Below are 7,257 nucleotides of genomic sequence, written 5' to 3'. Positions count from 1 at the left end.
GCGACCGGCGTCGGGTCCGCTCAGCGACCGGCGTCGGGTCCATTCAGAGACCGGCGTCGGGTCCAGTCAGCGACCGGCGTCGGGTCCGCTCAGCGACCGGCGTCGGGTCCGCTCAGCGACCGGCGTCGGGTCCGCTCAGCGACCGGCGTCGGGTCCAGTCAGCGACCGGCGTCGGGTCCAGTCAGCGACCGGCGTCGGGTCCAGTCAGTGACCGGCGTCGGGTCCATTCAGTGACCATCGTCAGGTCCACTCAGTGACCGGCGTCGGGTCCATTCAGTGACCATCGTCAGGTCCACTCAGTGACCGGCATCAGGTCCATCGGCTCGTATCCCAAATGCAGCTTTAGGTTTTGTTGTTACTAAACTTTAAGCCCAGAGGAAAGTCCAAGTCTTTACTACAAGCAGTCCCAGGCAGCGTGCATGTGCATTACGTGAATGTACAAAATTCACAGCGCCAACTAATGACCCAACATGGCAACTACAGCAGATTGGCGGGGGGGGGGGGGTCCTGCGGATTCATTCATTCAACCTTTATTTAAACAGGTAGTTTCATACATGTAAAGACCAGATGTGCACTGTCATTATGTTCTATTTGCACGTGTCACATGTTAACAGTTGTTGGTTGGATCATTATTCTGCAACTCTTAACTATGACCAACAAGTTTTGAACAAAGTTAATGTCATAACTTGTTATTTTTTACTAGAGAAACAAAAGGTCACTAATCTGGAGGTGATAATGGACCCGTCCTTAAAACTCAACAGTCACGTAAACATGATGGTAAAAGCCTGTTTTTTTCAGCTGAGACGGCTGTCTAAGCTGAAGCCTATACTCTCCAAAAAGAACCTTGAGACAGTGATCCACGCCTTCATAACATCTAGGCTTGATTACTGCAATTCACTTCTGTTTGGAATCAGTCAGTCCTCCATTGCTCGTCTACAACTGGTCCAAAATGCTGCAGCCCGATTTTTAACTGGTACAGGCTATAGAGAGCACATCACGCCAGTTTTGGCCTCCCTGCACTGGCTACCCATTCACCTTCGGATCCAATTCAAAATTCTCATGTATGTTTTTAAATCACTGAACAGTTCCGCCCCATCCTATCTCACTGATCTTCTGCAGCCATATGTCCCACCGCGCTCTCTGAGGTCAGCAGACCAGATGCTTCTCTCAGTCCCAGAAACCCGTCGTAAGCTCAGAGGTGACAGGGCTTTCTCTGTTGCAGGTCCACGACTGTGGAATGAGTTGCCGCTGAGTGTCCGGCAGGCTCCCACACTCTCAGTCTTTAAGTCTCGCTTGAAGACCCACTTCTATTCGCTTGCCTTTAACACGGTGTGATTTGTTTTGGTCCGGTCTGTTCTCTACTCTGTTGGCCATTTTAGTTAGCTTCTGCTGCTATTTGTATCTGTATTTCTATTTTATGTTTTCCTGTCCGCTGTGCATGTTTGTGTTCTTTTGTACAGCACTTTGGTTGGCCTTGTTGCTGTTTTAAGTGCTCTATAAATAAATTGGTATGGTATGGTATTTTTCCTTATTCACTTGGAAAGTTAGAACATTGATTTATGGAGTAATGTGGGTTTCATAACCTGACAAATTAAAAGGTTTTATGTTAGAACAGTCAGAGCAACAAGCAGACAATTTTTACGACATCTATGCAAATATAAACAGTATATATGTAATATTTCTAAATTGAATAAGTAAATAAGTAATAAGTAGTCCTAGTGTGAGTAGTTTGTCCATCAGGGTCTGGGGGATCATGGTGTTGAAGGCGGATGTGAAGTCCACAAAGAGCACACGGATGTAGGAGTCCTTCTGCTCCAGGTGGGTGAGAGCAGTGAGGACCACGGAGGAGATGGCATCCTCTGTTGATCGGTTCTCGTGGTATGAGTACTGATGAGGGTCCTCCTTGATATGGTAGCTTTGATGTGGGTCATGACCAGTCTTTTGAAGCATTTAGGGACCAATGGGGTGAGGGCCACTGGCCGGTAGTCATTCAGACCAGTCACTGCAGAGCTTTTAGGAACTGGGATGATGGTGAGGGTCTTCAAGCGGGTGGGAACAGCTGCCAGGGTGAGGAAGGAGTTAAAGATGTCAGCCAGCACCTACCAGAGATGATCAGGACAGTCTCGTAGTATCCTCCCTGGGATGTTGTCTGGGCCAGTTGCTTTGTGAGGATTAATCCTCCTGAAGGTCCTCCTTACTTCTGCTGAGGTCACACTGAGGAACTTCTCTTCCAATGGTGAGGTGAATCCGGTGCTGGGTGGCCTATTTGGGTCTTCAAAGCAGACAAAGAACATGTTAAGAACATCAGGCAGTGATGGGTCCCTAAGGCACCTCTGCTTTTATAGTCTGTGATGCACTTAATGCCCTTCCACATGCTCCGTGGTTCCTGTGAGGAGGAATGTCCCTGGATCTTCCATGCATGTATTGCTTTGGCCCTCTTAATACCAGCAGCCATCTCTTTCCTTGCCCTCCCCAGTTCCTGTGAGTCACCAGACCTTAAGGCAGCATCCCTGACTTTCAGCTGGATACAGACCTCTGTGTTCAGCCAGGGTGTCTGGTTCGGGTAGCACTTCACAGTCCTGGTGGTGGTGACATCTTTAGCACCCTTGCTGATGTATTTGAGGACAGCAGATTCCTCCAGATCCAGCTCTACCTCACTTGCAGCAGCCTCCCTGAAGATCTGCCAGTCTGTGCATGCAAACAGTCCTGCAGTACAGAGCCGCTGTCGCTGGGCCACACGGTGATGGTCCTCTGGGTGGGTCTGGGGCGTCTCAGTGGGGGAGGTAGACCGAGGCCATAAAGATGGAGATGTGGTCAGAGAGGCTAAGGTGGGGGCGGGGTACGGCTTTATATGCCTCTTGTATGCGTCTTGAAGATCAAAATTAATTGTAATAACAACAACAAAAATGTGTATAAATATTATTTATAAATTTGTTTGTTACATAGTGAGATTAAAGAAATAAAATATTCTATTACAATTCATTGGGTGAACATAAAAATGAGGTTAGTTTGTTGGATATTTAAAGTAGCTCAGTAATTTTTTATGGAGTTGAGAGAAACGCCACACGTTGAGGCTGGACACTAAATTAATAAAGTGGTAAATGGCTCAGAAATGAACGACTGACTTGTTGCTGGAGGAAAGAGAAGAGGACAAGATTCAGCCAGTTAGGTATTTGTGCAATTGTTCATTAGTATTTTAGGTTGTACAATAAAGTCAAAACAAAGTAGACAAACTAGAAGGGGATTTCTCACGTTGTAGTATTTTTCAAACAACCTTTACATGACGGCATTAAAAAAATCTGTTCTGGTTTTTAGATTTGGTGAGTCACCCAAGATGATCAGTGGCGCGCATCACACACACACACACACACACCCTCTCTTGAAAATGTCTGCAGGCACCCTGGTATGGTGGAATGGCTGAAGAAAAGTGAGCACAGGTCAAAGTGCGAGCTGAGTGAACCTCCTGCAGTGTGCTTTGCTTCATGCACTTGTGCATGTGCAGAAACTGCGCACGTAGGACATTTCTTCTGTCAAACTGTGATTTTAGCCTCTTTTTTTTGGGGGTGCTCAAGCACCCATAAATTTAAACTCAGCACCCCTGAAATATTAGGAAGCCATTGTTAGGACGTTGTTGTCAAACCTTGGATTCATGAAAACATGGAAGAAATGAAGACGATGTTAAACGTGAAATCTAAGATTTCTGTGCACGAGTCTGATCCTTGATGCCACCTGTCAATCAATCCAGCACAGTCTGATCCTTGATGCCACCTGTCAATCAATCCAGCACATGTCAGCAACTGACCAATCAGCAACTCAGGGACCCGAGTTGCAAATTAGCTACAGCTACATGCCGTTTGTGCAACGCAGCAGCTACTGACTTGTTCTGTTCTATGTTTGTGTGCATTGTCCCTGTCAAATAAACCAACAACAACAACAACAACAACAACAACAACAACAACAACAACAACAACAACAACAACAACAAACAACTTGTCCTGAACTGAAACTCCCCTTAACTGCAGGAGCTGCGCCTCATTTTTCTCTGACCACGTTGTCGGGGTTTTGCTTTGCGGACACATGATGTTCAGAGTGAGTTCATGGAGAATCATCAGAAGAAACGGTTCAACATGTGGAGAACATGTAATATTCAGAACACGTGTTTCCCTCAACGTTTACAGGGTGGAACACACTTTATTATATGAAGCTAAACTGAGGCTGGACGAATGTATGCGGGCGACCTCATGATCAGCTGACTACAACAAACAGACATGTTGGTGTGTTTGAAGGTAGCTGCAGGTAAATCCTCCATTTTCTGTCATAGTTACATGCTAATTGTAACTCGTCGTACGTTAATGGTTAAAGGTTAAAGGTTAAAGCTGGTTGTGTTTCGTTCTGTGTGTAGATCTATGTTGTAACTTCTGGTTGCACAAGTTTAGTCTTTGTTATGATCAGTTAGCTCTGATTAAAGTGTTTGAGGTTGTGTAATGTAAAGAGGAGCGCTGCGTCTGTAGCATCTTAGCTAGCACGTCTGTATTGCACGATGCTAGCTTAGCGCTACTTCCTGTTCTCTCTAAAACAATTATTGAATCAAGTGTTTAGTTAAATGTAGAGGTTTAAAAACCCGTTAAAATAAACCAGAATGCAGGAAATGGCATCTACTTCATTAAAAATGTTCTGGGGGAGGACCCCCAGACCCCCCACCTCTGTGTCCCCCCACTTTACAAATGCTGCTGACACCAGTGGTCACCGTGTTGTTCAAGCCAAGAGCTGTTGTGAACACTGGGGGCTAGGCGCCCCTGAAGGTCAGACTGTAGAATAGTCCCTGACTGAAAGGCCACGTGGGTGCACGTGTGGGTGCACGTGTTTGAGAGTGTCTCCAAGGAGAAGAACTGTCCGGCAGAATGAGGCATCACAGCTTCTCACTGACACGGAGTTCCTCAAACACATGGCGATGAAGAGACGAGAGGAACGCAGACGATAAGAAACAGAAAGTCTTCTGAAGGATAAACCTGATGCCGTGCACGTCCTGGACCATCCAGCCTGTGCACGTGTGTGTCATTGCTCGTAGCGCGTTAACTGCTCAGGGTACACAACGCCCTTCACTTGGGAGCTTTACGGGCCTGGACTCCACTGGGAGACTCGGTGTTTCCAGGAGAACAAGATGCTAAAAACAGGACCAGTGTGTGCACGTGCATGTGTGTGTGCACGTGCGTGTGTGTGTGCACGTGCGTGTGTGTGTGCACGTGCGTGTGTGTCCCATGTCTAGCTTCACTGACTGCTGTGTGTTTGTTGCAGCGAGGACAAAGAGCAGGGCCTGCCTAACACTGTCTTCAATAGACAGTCGTAATGGTTGTCATTGCATGTGGTTGACCCAGATCTCGCTCCACTAGAAAGACATGCGCGCGCACGTGTGTGTGCGCTCCACATTTATTGAGGCGTGCACGTAGGCACACGTCCCTTTATGTGGCTCAGAGCTTGGCAGACCCCACTCCATAGTTGCAGTGTTGTGATAATGCTCGTACAGTTCCAGGACCTTGTTAGGGACGCACGGTCTCACGGGAGGCGGACGGGCGACACTGAGCGTGTGCGAGCGCCGCTCCCCTCCATCCACAGAGCGCCGTTTCACCTGGATCACCTCAAGCACTTCTTCTCACGCAGAAGAGACAGACCCTCCAAGAAAGGGTTTGGTCAAAGAGTAGACCGTCTCCTCACACAGAAAACCACTTGTTGAACTCGTTCTCTTCAAGTGACCTTGTGCAGGTTAACGTCTGAGATCGATGTGCTCCCATGACTCGGTGACGCTCCGGCAGCACAAGCAGCAGGTTCAAAAACATTTCAAAGGTTTTAGAGTTGTTGTCGAGAAATGTCACAAAGAGGAGAGAAGTAGGAAACGTCACTTCACTTCAGTTTATTTCTAAAGCTCCAAGTCACAACAGAAGTCGTCCGAGGGACTGAACACAAACATCCATCTTCCTCCTCTTATCCGGGGTCGGGTCACGAGGTAGCAGCCGAAGTAGGGAGGCCCAGACTTCCCTCTCTCCAGCCACTTGGTCCAGATCCTCCAGGGGAATCCCGAGGTGTTCCCAGACCAGAGAAACATAGTCCCTCCAGCGTGTCCTGGGTCTTCCTCTGGGTCTCCTTCTGGTGGGACATGTCCGGAACACCTCACCAGGGAGGCGTCCAGGAGGCATCCTAACCAGATGCCCGAGCCACCTCAACTGGCTCCTCTCGACGTGGAGAAGCAGCGGCTCTACTCTGAGTCCCTCCTGGATGACAGAGTAATGTTGTGTATGTTGTTCAGTGTCAGGAGGGTGATCAGTCTTACATCGGGGAAACTAAACAGCCACTGGCCAAAAGGATGGACCAGCACAGAAGATCAACATCATCAGGCCAGGACTCTGAGGTCTACACTCATCTCCAGGTCAGAGGTCACTCTTTCAGGGATGAAGATGTTCACATCCTGGACAGAGAGGAACGATGGTTTGAGAGAGGAGTAAAGGAGGCCATCTTTGTGAAAAGAAACCGTCCATCATTAAACAGGGGCGGAGCCTCCGGGTTCAACTGTCCCCCTCTTACAATGCTGTGATTGCTAGTATCACTCAGCCCTCTGTGAACAGTAAACAGCCATCAGGTGCTAATGATCCATTGTTAGGCTGATGGTCCTTCTTGAGCATGTGATCAGCTGGTTCTGGTTGTCAGCAGCAAACTGGTTGATCCACTCTGAGAAGGTGCTATTTAAGAGACTGAGCTGAATACAGCACCTCAGACTGAGGAAGTCCTCAGGATGAAAGACGAAACGTTTCTACATTTTTTTGTTGTTTTATTTTTTGTTTTTTTTTAATGTCCAGAGGACCAGACTGAACTTTTTTGAATAAAGACTAAGTTCATCCATGGGGGGCCGTGATGAGCAGAAGGACTCCACACATGGTTGAACAGGTCTTGGGGTGAAATATGAAGGTAAAATCAAAAATGGCCGACCTCGACACAGTAACAAGCAGAAAACTCTCTCTCCTGATATTTTACTAACAGCAGTTACACATCGTTTAGGATGATGATGAGGATTAAATGTGAGGAAGGACTGGCTGCTGCATTCTGGATAGACAGACAGGCAGACAGACATAGACAGGCAGACAGATGGACAGAGAGACAGATGGACAGACAGACAGATGGACAGATAGACAGACAAGACAGGCAGACATAGACAGACAGGCAGGCAGACGGACAGACAGGCAGACGGACAGATGTTTTTTTTTTTTT

The 7,257-nt window shown here is 47.6% G+C and overlaps 1 protein-coding gene across 1 annotated transcript in view; it reads right to left on the bottom strand.

Annotated features, from left to right (window-relative positions):
- efna2a (ephrin-A2a) overlaps window positions 1-7,257 on the bottom strand; it is a 165,916-nt gene that overhangs the window by 157,740 nt on the left and 919 nt on the right. The gene's annotated exons all lie outside the window — the stretch shown is intronic.

This window comes from Nematolebias whitei, chromosome 21, assembly GCF_014905685.2.
Source record: "Nematolebias whitei isolate Nwh7 chromosome 21, NemWhi1, whole genome shotgun sequence".
NCBI lineage: Eukaryota > Metazoa > Chordata > Actinopteri > Cyprinodontiformes > Rivulidae > Nematolebias > Nematolebias whitei.
Note: the sequence above shows the minus strand (reverse complement) of the source record. Positions and strands in the feature narration are given on the sequence as shown.